General features: G+C 32.9%; 1 long non-coding RNA gene across 1 annotated transcript; it reads right to left on the bottom strand.

The window, feature by feature from the left end:
- Nucleotides 1–1,347: 1,347 nt before the first annotated feature.
- Nucleotides 1,348–16,199, bottom strand: LOC145269640 (uncharacterized). The gene is made up of 2 exons (XR_013865151.1): nt 15,728–16,199; nt 1,348–2,360 (listed from the first exon to the last, which is right to left on the bottom strand). It is a non-coding gene; the product is annotated as an uncharacterized LOC145269640 (long non-coding RNA).
- Nucleotides 16,200–17,396: the final 1,197 nt, after the last annotated feature.

Here is a 17,396-nt window from a genome sequence, read left to right as displayed (position 1 = left end):
ATTTGAACTTCTGTATATCAGTACAGTTTGGGAAGCAGGTAGCAGGAAGGGAATTCCAAAGTCTAGCCGTTATAGGGAAGAAGCTATTACTATAGAGAAATTTCTGACATTTAGGGACCGCAACGGAGGTGTGATTTTGTTGCTAAGCAGGTTTGTCGAGAGGGACACAAGTGCAATGAGTTCATCAAAGCACGTTCCATTAAATTTCTTGTAAAACATGCACAGAGATGCAACCTTGCAGTGATGGGATAGGAGTTGGAGCCTAGTCAACAAAGCAGGATCTATTTGATTGGGGACACTTTTTTTTAACCCTATTCAAGGAGATACTGCATGGACGAATAGTTGCCTTGTAGAGGTACAGAACATGCTCAGGTGTGAGTAGTTTTCTAGCATGATAGACGGAACCTACTTTCCTTGCAGCAGCCTTCCCAGAAGGATGTAATTTTATTTAGTATTCGTCCAGTTATACCGTATGATTAAATTTTCATTTCTTAAAGATATTGATATTTACAACATAATCTAACAATTGTGTTTGGTTTCTTTTTCAGGTCAAATTGTACATATCTATCATATCGCTATCTATTCAATCTCACTTCCTCTATTCATGTGGTAATTTGACTGATTAGCACTAATTTTTATCTTAATGGCAAGTGCTCATCTTAGCTCTAATTTATGGTTACCTCTTGCAAAACCTTCATGAAAAACACTTGTCTTGCTGAAACCATTACCAATAATTTCCCCCGCTCTCATTCTTTGCCAAAACCTAAACAGATTCCATGAACTAAGTTTCTTTCTTAGCATTACATGCCCATAGAACTCTCTTCCATTTGCCTGATTTCCATCCGACTAAAATATGGTCGTCTTCAAGTCTAATGTGAACAAGTTCTTGATGAACCGTCCCCTTACGTAATCCAATTTACTAAATTTTCACTATTAACGCTATTGCCATATAGACTGCTGTACACTTATTGACCTTTATCGTCCAGTGTCATCCAGGTCTTGATAAGTGGTGACTCCTTTGTAAAAAGAAACAAAAAAAAAGCTACAATTCAGCGCACAACAGGAGCTAACACTTGTGTATATGCTCGTGTTTCTGCAAATTTGATCTCGCAGAACATTTTCGGTTACTTGAATGCAGATTATGTCAGTTTTAACACTTGCATTTATTTTCACTTTAAACAATACATATCTATCATATCACAAACTATTCAATCTCACTTCTGGTTTGCAAATGTGCAGTTTAGTGGCGTAAATTATTTGATAGACAAAAAATTATAAAGAGTATTTATTTGTATATAAAACACCTTATTAGACACTAAGGCTTAAATAAAGTCCGAAAAAATTTCATTTTTATTATTTTTTCATCATTTTTATTATTAGACTAAATGTACAATGGTCGAGGCCACCATATTGGTTTTAATATTTAGCCTTTCATAGTAATGCTACTAATTATTACTAATTTTTATCTTAACTATAATTTGGTCCACAGTAGAAGCTAATGCTTGTGCTTCATCAAATTTTATTTCACAGAACATTTTTGGTTAATTGAACATAAATTATTTCAGTCTGATAACAAAGCTAACACTTGTGTATACGCTTATGTTTCTGCAAATTTGATTTCTTTGTAAATGACAGCCCACATATTCCACATGAAAATGGTTTCTCTCCAGTGTGTACCCGAATATGATTCGTCAAGATGGATTTATCAGAAAACGAAGTGCCACATATGTGACACGGAAATGGTTTCTCTCCTGTGTGCATACGCATGTGTCGCTTTAGACCCCCATTCTGAGAAAATGAGGATCCACAAATTTCACAGGCAAATGGTCTCTCCCCTGTATGCGTTCGGACGTGATTTGTCAAGTGTGAAGTCTCAGAAAAGGAAGCATCACATATTCCACAGGAATACGGCTTCTTCCCACTATGTACGCGCATATGTTTTGTGTAGTTTGATTTCACAGAGAACGAAGACCCGCAAATTTTACATGAAAATGGTTTCTCTCCAGTGTGTACACGCAGGTGAAGTTTCAGATGCGATTTCTGGGAGAACGAAGATTCACATATCTGACATGAATATGGTTTCTCTCCACTGTGCAGACGCAGGTGAAGATTCAAGTGTGACTTTTGGGAAAATGAAGAACTGCATATTTCACAGGAAAATGGCTTCTTCCCAGTGTGTATTAGCAAGTGTGCTTTGAAATTGCCTTTCTGTGAAAATGAAGATCCACATGTTTCACAGGAAAATGGTTTTTCTCCCGTGTGTGTACGCATATGGCAATTCAGCTTTGATTGGTGTGTAAACGAAGATCCACAAATTGAACAGGAATACGATTTCTCTTCTGAAGGCTCGTCCATTTTATCTGGCAAAAAATTTTTAACAAAAAATATTTAATTAATTTTTTTAATTTATTAAAATAATTCAATACATGTTCAAATAATCAGAAAATATTGTGCAAGAAAATCAATATTTATTCGAATTTTAGACAATATTTAATTAAAACTTTATTTACAAATATAAAAAAAATTGAAAATATTTTTTATGGAGTTTTTAATCCATTTAAATAATTCAATGTTTAAAGAAAGTGAATATTTATTCTAATTTTTTACCAATATTTAATTAAACCTTTCTGTTCAAATATCCAAAAAAATTAATTTATTCAAATAATTCAATGTTAAAATAATTGAAATTGTTGTCTGAGAAAGTCAATATTTTTTCAAATTTTTGCCGATATTTAATTATTAATTTATCTACAAAGATCCAGAATTTTTAGAGGAAAACGATTTCTCATCTATTATATTTAGCACCAATTTTTAAAAAAATATTTAATTAATTTTAAAAAAATTATTAAGGTAATTACATCGATGTTTAAATAAAAATAGATGTATGAGAAACGATTTCTCATCCATTATATTTGCCAAAATTCTTTTTAAATATTTCATAAATTTTTAATAATTTGATCAAATTTAATCTATATTTAAATAATCGAAAATGCTGTATAAAAGTTAATATTTGTTCTAATTCTAACTAATATTTAATTTAAACTTTATTTAAAAACGTCGATACAGTGTACAAAAGTGATCCCAAATCTATTGTATTTGCAAAATTCTTTTAAAATATTTAATAATTTTTTCAAATTTATTGAATTAATTCAATCCACATTTAAATGATCAACAATGCTGTTTGAGAATATCAATATTTATTCTAATATTTGCCAATATTTAATTAAAACGTTATTTACAAAAAGATCTACAAAATGTACAAAAAAGATTTCAAATCTATTATATTTGCCAATAAATTAAAACAATACCTAATGATTTTTACAATTTACTAAAATAATAAAATTTATGTTTAAATATTCGAAAACGTTGTATGCAAAACGTGAATATTTATATTTGCCAATGAAAACGATTTACACAGATCCACAAAGAGTACAAAAAAGATTTCAAATCTATTATATTTGCCAATAAAATTAAAACAATACCTAATGATTTTAACAATTTACTAAAATAATTAAATTTGTTTTAATATTCGAAAATGTTGTGTGCCAAATGTGTATATTTATTTATAGTTGCCAATATTTATTGGAAACGATTTACAAAAGGAGCCACAAAGTGTACAAAAAAGATTTCAAATCATTATATTTGCCAATAAAATTAAAACAATACCTAATGATTTTAACAATTTACTAAAATAATTAAATTTGTTTAAATGTTCGAAAATGTTGTGTGCCAAATGTGAATATTTATTGTATTTTTTTGCCAATATTTAATTAAAATTTTATTTGCAAAGATGTACAACAAAACGATTTCTGTTCTGGGAGCTTATGCATTATATCTGCTAATTTATTAAAAATATTTTAGGAAATTTATAATTTATTAAAAAAATCTATGTTTAAATAACCGAAAAGGTCCGTACATATTTGAATTTCACTTTATTTAATTAAAACTTTATTTGTAAAAAATATCTAACAGTTTTAACACGACAAAGATAACAATATGTTAATTTTTTTATTGACATATCTTTCCTTTCATTAAAATCATCAATTTAAATTATTTCCACAATATGCACAGACAAATGATGTCTTTGATGTAAATGAAAAACATAAAAACGTTTTAGTACTTTTGTAAATTATAAAAATGATTCAATATACGTTTCAGTAATTGAACATATATCGTGAACATTAGCATTTAATATTTAGTCTAATTTTCGACAATAAGCGATTATGTTGGAAAAATATTTGATTTAATGTTTGTTTTACGTTAATTGAAATAAGAAAAACGAATTTAGGAAAACTCGTCTCCGGAAAACTCGACCCCGGAAAACTGGTCCCTTATTGAATAAATAGCGATTGAAAACACATTTTATGATCGTTCTTGAAGGAGATATTGTTTTTTAAAATAGACTATAGCCCCCCCCATAATATTTTAAAAAAAAAATTTTTACTTGTTTAATTTTTTTTTTAAAATAAAATCGATTTTCTAAGTGTCCGTTTTCTACCTTAGTGGTTTCACTTATTTTAAAGCGTTTATTATGTTCATAAACGAGACTGCATATTTTTTTATATTAATATAAAAAGAATTTACTTATTTACTGTTGTTTATAAAAGGGTAAAATCGATTTTTCTACCTCACCGACTATGTTGTTTGTTGTTTAATTTATTTGGAATCGTTTATTCGGTAAAGAAAAAAAAACACAGAAAACAAACAAAATACATGTCGAGTGTTTGTGACGTGAGAACGAGAAATAATTTCCGGTATATTGATAAATTGCTAAAAAATAGAAAATTAAAGATATTACTGAGGGAGATTTGGTTTTTTAAAAAAAATAATACATTTTAATATTTTTTAAAATATAATTTAGAGAGAGGGGGGCGTAAAAAGTATATCTCCCTCCGAAAAACAAAAAAAATGAAATTAAAAAGATTCTTGATAAACGATAGCAGAGTTTTCAATAAAATTGATTAATAAATTTATTTACTGATTACTTTTTCTCTTAATGATTGATTTTAGAATTTTGAAGTAAAAATTAAAAATAATTAAAAATTAGTTAACGAGAGATTGTTAGCACATGGCATCTCTTGCGGCAAAAAAATATTTTGCTTTTAATTTATTAGTTAATTTTTGCAAAATTTCACAGGACGACAATAAATGTTGATAATTGATAAAATTATAATTTTAAATAACGCATGAGTGCATTTGGTATGAGAGAAAACAAAAACATGACACAAAAAAAAACTATTATAATTAAAAAAAACCAAAACAAAAAAGTAACAAAGAATCGAATCGCTTCCTGTTTTTTAAATTTTTTGTTTTGTATTTTGTTTTTATGACTCCAAAAAACATCGCTAAGATAAGAACAACAAAAATTTTTTTAATTAACTTTGTAGGAACATAATAAACGCTTTAAAAGAAGTGAAACCACTAAAAACTTAGCCAGTTAGGTAGAAAACGGACACTTAGAAATTCGATTTTATTTAAAAAGAAAAAACATTAAACAAGTAAAAATATTTTAAAAAAATATTAGGGGGGGGCTATAGTCTATTTTAAAAAACAACATCTCCTTCAAGAACGATCATAAAATGTGTTTTCAATCGATATTTATTCAATAATGGGACCAGTTTTCCTACCTAGCGAAAGGGGACGAGTTTTCCGGTCGAGTTTTGCAGAGACGAGTTTTGCAGAGACGAGTTTTCCAGAGATGAGTTTTCCCAGGACGAGTTTTCCGGGCACCAGAAAAACAATATATAATCGAAAGTATTGTGCAAGGAAGTGCATATTTATTTGACTTATTACTATTTTTTCTTTCAAGAAAATCGACATAAAATTATTGATCACAATTGTTTACCAATGTTTTTACTTTGACTTTGAAATAAAAGATTTGTAAAATATTGTTCAAAAAGTCAATTTTCCAACCTCTCCATGTTAAGAACGGTTTTCAAGATTGGAGGTGTTTATTCCAAAAGCCGTTCTTAACAATGGGAGGTTGAGGTGTTTATAATATGCAGGAGCACGTCGTAAAAATTTTACCTATATTTTTTTTAATTTTCCAGATTTTAATAAAATTCTCACACTGATGATTACATGTTCATCCGTTCAAGGGATATATAATATTATATTGAACCTTTTTTTCAGCAAACTGTTATCATAGAAATCAATGGACATTTTATTTAGTTTTTGAGGTTCAAGACAGCAGTAGTAGAATAAAGTCTACAAGTTATGTATATTGGATTGTATGTGTAGAAAATTGGCAAAAATGCATCCGAAAATTAAATTTGTGGTAAACATAAAAATCATAGTGTAGTATCTGTTCTGATACTACATTTCACCTTTTCTTTCCTCGGTCAGCAGAGGAGAAATCCTTCATGACTGAGAATTTTTATTTTGGTTCCTATCCAGAGTAACCCTTTTTGAAGAGCTGGATTTTCTCCACATTAAAAACCAACCTTGTGTCTAAATCTGCCCTCGTGGGGAGGCAAGTAAATAGGAACATAATTGAAGTTTTTTTTCAACATTTCTGCAACAATTACTTTGGTTTGATTTAGTTCACAGACAGACCATCGTCATCAAGTATTCCACAGTGAGCTGATAGCACAATACATGTTATATGCAGTAAGGTATGCAGATTGGTCTGAAAAGTTTGTGCACAAAGATAATATTCCTCATCTGGATTCAATTAAGACTTTAACTTTAGTGTGTCATGTCTGTTAATCTCCTTGTAAATTAGCTGCTGGCCTTGAAAGCCACCTAAGGACTCATAAAACATGAAACTTGAGATGGCAATCATCTGAAGAGATGCTGGAATTAACATATATGTAGGCGAAAGAACTGACCCATTAAATTATTGCCCTATTAGCCTCCTCCCACTTTTTGCCAAAATATTTGAGACCTTAATTAACCATGCTCTAGTCCAGCACCTTACAGATGCTAAACTTCTGACCGACCATCAATATGGATTTAGACAAGCCCGTTCCATGGCAGACATCCTCACTGTAATCTCTGAACGCATATACCATTCACTGGACAAAGCGGGAGAGGGCAGAGCGGTAGCTCTAGATATATCTAAGGCTTTTGACAGGGTATGGCATGAGGGTCTCCTCAGGAAGATTAGATCTTACGGTATCACTGGTAGAATACTTAACATAATTAAATCCTTCTTAGATAAGAGAAAAATCCAGGTTGTCCTCGACGGTCGTACGTCTAAACAATATAATATAAATGCCGGAGTGCCCCAGGGATCTATCCTTGGTCCTCTGCTGTTCCTGATATTCATAAATGACCTCCCCGATAAAATTGCCTCTGATATGGGTATATATGCTGATGACACCACACTCTATAGCAGGCACGACAGGAAAACAAATGAACATATATCTAAAGTAATGGCAGAAACACTAGAGGATGACCTCAAATCAGTAGTGGAATGGGGACAAAAATGGATGGTAACGTTCAATGCCACCAAGACAAAACTGGTTTCATTCAATAATTACAAGAAACCTTCTCTACCACCTATAGCAATGGCCAACAACTCTTTAGCTGAGAGTACGTCTTTCAAGCTCCTTGGCCTAACGTTCACAGGAAACATGAGCTGGAACAATTACATCGAGGGCATTGCCAGGGCCGCTGCGAGGAAGGTGGGCTCTCTCTACCGTGCTAGAAAACTTCTAACACCCGAAAGTATCCTGTACCTCTATAAGGCCACTATTCGCCCATGTATGGAGTATTGCTGTCATATTTGGGCCGGTGCATCGGCTACTAGTCTCTCTCTCCTTGACAGGGTTCAAAAGAGAGTCGCAAATCTGATAGGCCCTAAACTGGCATCAAAACTTCAGCCTCTGTCCCATCGTCGAAACGTTGCATCCCTCTGCCTGTTCTACAAGTATTATAATGGTGAATGCTCTGAAGAACTGCAAGCACTTGTGCCCCCACGACGTGAACACCCTCGACAGACCCGACAAGCTGCAAAATCCCACCCCCACACTGTAGAGATCCCTAGATGTAAAAGATCTTTCTACTCCAGTAGTTTCTTCCCCAGAACTGCTAGACTTTGGAATTCCATTCCAGGTCACTGCTTCCCCGACTGTACTGACATGCATAAGTTCAAGTGCAACGTGAACCAACATCTCGCTGCCCTAATCCCTACATAGTGCCCCAGTAGATGTTTCCCCTGATAGTAGCCCCCTACACCAAAGTGGCAATGTGCCTTGTTTGGGGTGAAAATGTAATTAAAAAAAAATAAATAAAAAAATATGTATATTCATACATATATATGTGTTTACAAATATATACATACACATACATAAATATCCATATATGTGCAAATATATACGTGTATATGTACACATATGCATACATATACACAAATGGTCCTGGATATGACCTTAAACTATATCCGATGGTGAGGCCCTAGCTTGCGGGCCTTTGGGAGTGTGGAGCCACCCTTTAATTGCCATTGCTCCCAGGTCCACTATATTCATGTGTATAAATGCGGCAGGACTGCAGAGTCATCTGAGATGGAATGGACAACAGGATGAGGAGAAACTCAATATGACTGCGATCATTTGGTTGGTTGGTTGTTTTTGTTTTACGGCATATCAACCCTTTTCGGGTTATTTAATGCCGAATCCAAAGATTTTGAAGAAAAATTTTTTTAATAGAATATATTTGTTGTTTTCACGTCGGTTTCTATTTAATCCATAGTTGGGACCCTAACAGCTACTACCATTCCGGGTCAGAGTGGACCTGGGAGCAATGGTAATTAAAGGGTGGCTCCACACTCCCCAAAGCTCACAAGCTAGGGCCTCACCACTGGATATATTTTAAGGTCATATCCAGGACCCCCGTTGAGGGACTTTTACCCTCTGCAGGGGGGCAGTTGGCATATTCTAATGCCCCACCGACAGGGCCAGTGATCATTTGGAAAGATGCAGCAATCACAATGTGTGCTTATGTATGGATATATATGCATACATGCAAGGATCCTAAACCAGTCAGTACTGATTAGGTTAGCTAGTGTGAATTTTGATAAGGGTTATTAGTACATGTGAGGATGACCTAGCTGCAAGCAGCATTGTACTCAAAGATAAGTGACGTCTGGAAACGGGACAATAGGTCAAACGACCTTGATAAAACATATCAAACGATGACAAAATGACGAGTCACGTTTTTGAGAGAAATAAAACTAAGAGTTTCATTTTAGTCTTTCCATTAGAAGTCAAGCAAACAGACCTGCAAATGATTTTTTTTTACACAGTGGTCACCACTTATCAAGGCCTGGAAGCCACTCAGGGATAAGGGTTATTGCAAGTACAGTACGTTAGTGTGGAGATTTGATGAAGTGTTTACTTAAGGGGACGGTTAATCAGGAATTTGTTAACGTTGGACTTGAAGCCATCCAAGTTGTAGTCAGGTGGCAAGCAGGCAGACGGAACAGAGTTCCACAGGCGTGCAGTTCTAAGAAAGAAGCTTTGTTCATGGAATCCATGCTTCGATTTAGGCACAGACAAAGAGTGGGGGAAATTTTTCACAGAGGATTCAGCTAGACAGGTGTTTCATGAAAGATTGGCGAGGGAAGACCAGAGATTGGAGTTTAGACGAGCATCTGCCATGGAAATAACGATAATAAAAGGATAGGCTTGCAACGTCTCTTCTGTGGGAGAGAGGTTGCAGGGTAGAGAAAAGGGCACCCCCCACTAAGCCACGCAGTCTATTTTGTACTCTGTCAAGGCAGGATATGCTGTTTTTAGCAGCTCCTGTCCAGATATGGCAGCAGTATTCCATCCTTGCAAGAATAATCGAAGCTGAATCTAACCATTGACACATCAACCATTTTGGAAGCATTTTATTTTTTTTCAGAATCATTAAAAATTTTGTTGAGGTCAAACTTGGATTCGTGGAAACACTAGCACGGGAGATATAATTTCCTCCACTGTTAATCTGTGCTTAAACCTAAATGTAGATTCCATGAACAAAGCTTCTTTCTAAGAACTGCACACCTGTGGAACTCTCTTCCATTTACCTGCTTTCAAGCTGACTATAATATGGCCGTCTTCAAGTCCAATGTAAACAAGTTCTTGATGAGCTGTTCCCCTTAAGTAATCCAATTTATCAAATTTATACTTCTAACGATTACTATGATATTGTCCTTTTGATCCCCACCCCAGCACGGGTGATTACATAAATATGTATGCACATATGTAGCCATAAATGTTTGTATAAATAAATTTGATATAAATATATATATATATATATATATGCTCACATATATATACATACACACTCATATATATACACTCACATATATACACATACACACTCATATATATACACTCACATATATATACATACACTATATATATATATGTGCTCACATATATATACATACACACTCATATATATACACTTACATATATATACATACACACTCATATATATACACTTGCATATATATACATACACACTCATATATATACACTTGCATATATATACATACACACTCATATATATAAACTCATATATATATATACATACATACTCATATATATACACTCACATATATATACATACACACTCATATATATATACTCACATATATATACATACACTTATGTATATACACTCACAGACATACATATATATACATACACACTCATATATATACACTCATATATATATACATACACACTCATATATATACACTCACATATATATACATACACACTCATGTATATACACTCACATATACATACACACTCATGTATATACACTCACATATACATACACACTCACGTATATACACTCACATATATATACCTACACACTCACATATATACACTCACATATATATATACATGCACACTCACATATATACACTTACATATATATACATACACACTTATATATATACACTCACATATATATATACATACACACTCATATATATACACTCACATATATATACACTCACATATATATACACTCACATATATATACATACACACTCATGTATATACACTCACATATATACATACACACTCACGTATATACACTCATATATATATACATACACACTCACATATATATATATATACACTCACATATATATATACATACACACTCACTTATATACACTCACATATATATATATATATATATATATACATACACACTCACATATATACACTCACATATATATATATATATATATATATATATATATATATATATATATATATACACACATATATATATACATACACACTCACATATATATATATACACACTCACATATATACACTCACATATATATACATACACACTCACATATATACACTCACATATATATATATATATACATACACACTCACATATATAATATATATATATTCACCTATACACTATATATATTTGTATCTTCAAAAAAGTATGCATAGTGATCTTATCATTCTTTGGATAATTCGAAATACTATTCTCTACCAACTTGTAATTTTACCAACGTTTCAACCAATGTTTTACAGCAAAACATTTTACCATTTTTATAAACGGGACTTAATTAACGACTTGTTTTTGTAAACGGTATGAACCGAATGACCCACCCCTACACCTTTCATGCATGTTTATAAACCTTTCATCATTTTGTTGCTTACAAGTTTTTGTGTTTTAAAGATAATAACTCAGATTCTTGTGAAAAGTTTATTCAGAAAAGAATAATTTATTGATTTTTTGAATTGGTGATATATACAATTAAAGTATCGGAAATATGATTGGTTATAAAATAATATAAAAATGAACTTTTCGGGTTTTGTGTGAAACCATTGTGTTTGTTTGTCAAAACAATGAAACAGGAATGTGCAAAATTAAAATAACAATTTCTGTATAATATACACATCAGGGTGCTTTATCGAGTAAAATTAAAAAATCGAAATATTGAATTTCAAGTAAAACCAATGGTATCTATGTAATTGTCATGTCACAGTAATGAACATATCCAAAAATTATGAAAAACGATAAGAAAGAAAATTAACCATTAATGAAAACAGTTCTCAAAGAAAATGAGCAAAAATTGAGTTTTGCTACAAAATGAATGAATAAACGGGAGAGTTTGAATTTTGTGGAAAACGAAATTAAACGCACTCCACTTGAAAATGTTGGAGATTGGAGGAGGGTCGGATTTTGGACTGAGCAAACCTGGTGACGTTTGACTCTTGCTTATATCTGCTGCTGCTGCTTTTGATGGAAGTGATTGGATATGTATGACTGTTACTAGCTATTTAAAGGATTGTTTCCATTGGGGCAGGGTGCTTAGATGACGTATACTTTAAGCCAGTGGTTCTCAACCTTTTTTTACTCATGGGCCCCTTTTCCTTCTTTTTATCTTGGTGGACCCCTTCATAACTATTGTTCATCAAACAATCTTCTATTTTTCACTAATATAAATTTTGAGGTTTTAATAATCAAATAAATATTATATAATTAAGATTCATTTTTAAATGAAAACTAATTTAATGCAAATAAAGTAGTCTATAACAACTATAATAATTATGATAATAATGATAATAAGTAATAATAATAATAATAATCTAAATTAGAGTGATAATAATTCTTTACCCACCTTTTCTGACCCCCAGAAATATTCCATAGGCCCCTAGGGTCCATGTGGACCCCGGTTGAGAACCCCTGCTTTAAGCCAACATCATTTTGTAACCGATAACAAGAGTACAAACGCATAGGCTTTGTTTTTGTGAGAAAATAGAAAAAAGGGAAGATTGCTTACGTGGTGGCACCGGCCTCGAGGGCGGAATTCTAATTTGAGTGGTTGAGAGAACGAGTCTCTTATAGACTTGGAGGAGTAGTGGGAGGCAAAATTCTTCTGTTATAAAAGAATTGTGTCTCGGACTAGTGATCAGTGGTGTTAATGACTTACTGGTGAATGGTTGGCACAACTTAGTTATTCGCTGCTTGCCGTACTACAATACTTGTTACTCGACCCAGTACGGGGGGGGGTCGCATAGGGCATCCTTTGCAACCCCTCGGAGATTATGCTATCACTGGGTAATCTACTTTACCCTCTAAATAGTCTTTATTTTCCCCCCATTTTATAGCCTTGTGTTCCTTGACTCCTAATCAGAGCTAGGGGTCACAATCTTGCAAAATTTCGCAACTGTTGTACCATGCCCAACTATGATCTATCTACTTTCTTTTGATGCCGGAGAATTTTTGACAAATTGTAACAGGAAGGTAATTATTTTCTAAAAATTGCGAAAAATCTTAGGCAAATTTAGCAAATTCTTTGCTATTTCTTTAAAATAACCAAATTTGAATGGAAAAATATTGAATTACAAAAAGAAAAAAAATAGTTTTTATTCAGATTGGCATTTATGGTGGCATTCAAAATTAAAGAAAGTTCTGTATGATGTATGTACAAAACGGGACAAAGATGAAAAATTCCAAAAATCACTTAATTTGATCAAGTAGGTTATTTTTATTTTTTATTCAAGAAAATCAAATTTTGCTCTGTTTTGTGGCGAATTCCCAGGATACGGTCCCTGAAAGATTGTTGACGACGTTGCAACAGATTCGTCTGTTGCGACCACAAGGTCACTTAGTTGACAATTCGTATTAGATGCTCGTTACTCAAACAAAAACAGGTGCTTGTCTCTGTCACAAGTCGCCTTAAATAGAACAATGCTTTTGCACACGAAAGGAAAAATCACGTGCACATGATATTATGCGCCCAAGCTCTCATAAAAGCTAACACAAGGAAGCAAGCAAGAGGTGAGTAATTATTCCCTTTACTTTTGATGAAGGTGAAAAAAAGCAAAAAAAACATCCAGGACAAGGGTAGACAACTCTAATGCACATGGAAACTGTCAAAACAACAACTGATTACCTCCCCCCTTTTTTTTTTTACACAGTGATCACCACTTATCAAGGCCCGGAAGCCACTCAGGGATAAGGGTTATTGCAAGTACATTACGTTAGTGTGGAGATTTGATGAAGTGTTTACTTAAGGGGGTGGTTCATTAGGAATTTGTTAACATTGGACTTGAAGACATCCAAGTTGTAGTCTGGTGGGAAGGAGGCAGACGGAACAGAGTTCCACAGGTGTGCAGTTCTAAGAAAGAAGCTTTGTTCATGGAATCCACGTTTTGATTTAGACACAAATATAGAGTGGGGGAAATTTTTCACAGTGGATTCAGCTAGACGGGTGTTTTTTGTGAAAGATTGGTGAGGGGGGACCAGAGATTGGAGTTCAGACGAGCACCTGCCATGGAAATACCGATAAAACAAGGATAGGCTCGCAACGTCTCTTCTGTGGGAGAGAGGTTGCAGGGTAGAGAAAAGGGCATCCCCCACTAAGCCACGAAGTCTATTTTGTACTCTGTCAAGGCAGGATAGGCTGTTTTTAGCAGCTCCTGACCAGATATGGCAACAGTATTCCATCCTTGGACGTACTTGGCTTTTATATAGATAGAGAATTGCATCAGTAGTGAGATATCTTCTGGAGCGGTAGAAGGATCCCACCATCTTTCCAGCGACCTTGGCAACAGACTTGATGTACGCGTTCCATTTCAGATCAGGAGTAAGGTCAAACCCAGAAGCTTGTCAAAACACGGGGCCTCACCCAGACGAGAGCCATCCATCCCAATTGATGCCAGCTGGGGATCAGAGCGTTGATGATGTAAGGATAGGAGTTTGGTTTTGGATGCATTAAAGGTAACCAGCCACATCTTCCCCCACTGAACCACGCGCTCGAGATTAGAGGAGAGAGAATCAGAGAGAACTTTGTCATTTACAGCCTTTGATGTGTTGCCGTAGATGGTCGTATCATCAGCATAGATGTCAACGAATGATTTAAGTATGTGTTTAGGGAGGTCATTGATGTTTAATAATGTTCATTAATATGTCCTCTCGTAAAACATACCACACCGGTAAAAAAAAAAGTCGAATTTATTTTTCATAAGTAATAATAATAAAAAAACTACTTGATCAATTTTTTGTGATTTTAGGAATATGCAATCTTCATTCTGTGACAACTGAGTACAATAAAAAAAAAATGTTTCTTTATTTTTGTTTATCGCTATTAGTGCCAATCTGAAAATAAGCACAAAAAATATTAAATCAATTATTGGCGCTTCTACAGATTGGGACGAGATTTCGTAGTCGATAAATGGAGTTTGGTTTCAACTGATTTTTTTTTTTTTTGTCAATTCTAATAAGTTACAATGGCAGCTTCCAAATTATGCAGTTGAAATTACCTGAATATTACTGAATTATATATATATATATATATATATATATATATATATATATATACAAACTTTAATCATGTTAGCAGGTGAAAAATTGCCATCTTGTTTAAATCGAAACGGAAAATTACCTCCCTTTTGAACTCTCCTGTGTCTTACGATCGCTTTCATCAAATTCTTTTTTTTTTTTTTTTCTTAAATAAATAATTTTCTTCCTTATCGATTTTCCTAATGTTGGAATATAATCATCTTAAAAATACAAGAAATATGCAGATACCATTGATTTCATGTGAAATCCAATATTACAATTTCCGAAATTTCGTCACAATAGTGTAGACGCGCCCAATTATTTATGCTGTGCAAAATTCAAAATAAAATTAATGTATTACGAAGAAACAAAATTAACTGGAATTTAATTTGTGAAAATATAAAAATGTACAGTAAAAACAGTGAGTCGAAAGTAATGATTTTCAAATTATACTTACATTTTTAATGATGTATTTTTATGGTGAATTGCTTTCGGGAAAAAAATAAAAATAAAAGGAAAACGCGATTTAAACCAAAGATTTTACAGTTTAAATCCCTTTTTAAAGCTTCGATAACTATTTTTGTTTTCTTATCCGGAGTATTTCGGGCAGATCTTTGCACGATTAGAAAAATCATTGGATTCTCATCATTAATAATACGATTAAAACTACAAGAATAAATGAATAAAAAATACACAGGCAAAGCTGTGTGGAACTAGGGTCTGACAGGACCTTGAAAAACAAATACATCTTCTATAGGAATCTTAATTTTCGACTTTTAAAAATCTGCTGTTGATCTAATTTAAATTACGAAAAAAAAAAAAAAAAAGACACAAAACAAATTGGTTTTAAATGGTCAAATAAAACCTGGCGGAAGTAAGCAGTGCATTGTGGGTAATAACGATTACCCGGATGTCCGCCATGACGTCAATCTATAACGATTCGGAGATCTGAAACAATACAGATACAAATAAACAAATAATAGTGAAACCTTATAAAATACTTAACAGTAAACGGTTTTGTTAAATTTAATATCATTTTGTTTTTCCTGTTTCATATGAAACCAATTCAACCATAAGACTACGTCAGAAAATGTACGTATATGTTCCAACTATTTTTTTTTTTTTTTTTTTTTTTTTTTTTTTTTCACCACGCACTTTTTGGTGCTTGTTAAGATATAGTCGACAGATCGATTTCTTAAAGAATATGTTGTTTAAAGAAAGAAAGAAAAAAATAGAACAGTACTTACTTGGCATGTCGAAAATAGTAATATACACAAAAGTTACGAAAATTCATCGAGTAGAAAATTATTTATAGTTAAAAGTAATTTTTACAGAAAACTTGTGGAAAAAAATAAAGGAAAAATTAACTCTACCATTTTACGTTGTTACTGGGAGGCACTGGCGCTTGGAGATTGGGCCAGAGTAGGCGGGTCATTTGTGCAGTAGTGCACGCCTAGGTGTATCAGAATTATGGGGGAATTTTTGACACCCCTAACACGAAACTGCGAATAAAATATAAAAAAACTCGTAATTCTCTTTTAAAAGTGAGTTGTTTATTTTCTTTATGGATTATACTTCCAAAATAGACTATTAAAGTTGTATAAAACGTAATAGAAATATTATTTTTTTATTAAAAAAAAAACAGTAATGAAAACAATTGAATTTTACGAGTTAAGTATTTTTAAATTTTAAAACTTTAAAAATCTATAAAAACTTTTCTATTAATTCAATTTGTACGATATTTTCAGGGTCAATGTGAAATTTTATGCTCTTTCCAATAAGCCGAATATAATATTTTAGACAAACGTTTTAGGTCAGTTTATGACACACCTACCAATACACTGCCCCTTGTCAGCATAACTCCCCTCGTAGAGGTACACTTCCCCCTACTGACTTCCCCTGGTTGGGGTAACTCACCTGGGGGGGGGATGCGACTTCTGGCTTGACCGGCAATAAAGTATATTTGATTTCTACCTAGCTCCGTGTCATTTGCTCATACTAATGTCTACACACGTAGCAGTAGCACTTAGGACCTTACTAATTATCTTTGAAATAGACCCAGAAAACTAATATTTATCTTTCAAAGAATGTTTACAATGAATTTATTTAAGTTAAAAATTAATTTC

The sequence above is a fragment of the Euprymna scolopes genome, chromosome 45 (assembly GCF_053919585.1).
Source record: "Euprymna scolopes isolate OS-2025 chromosome 45, ASM5391958v1, whole genome shotgun sequence".
NCBI lineage: Eukaryota > Metazoa > Mollusca > Cephalopoda > Sepiida > Sepiolidae > Euprymna > Euprymna scolopes.
This window is presented reverse-complemented; position numbering and strand designations above follow the sequence as displayed.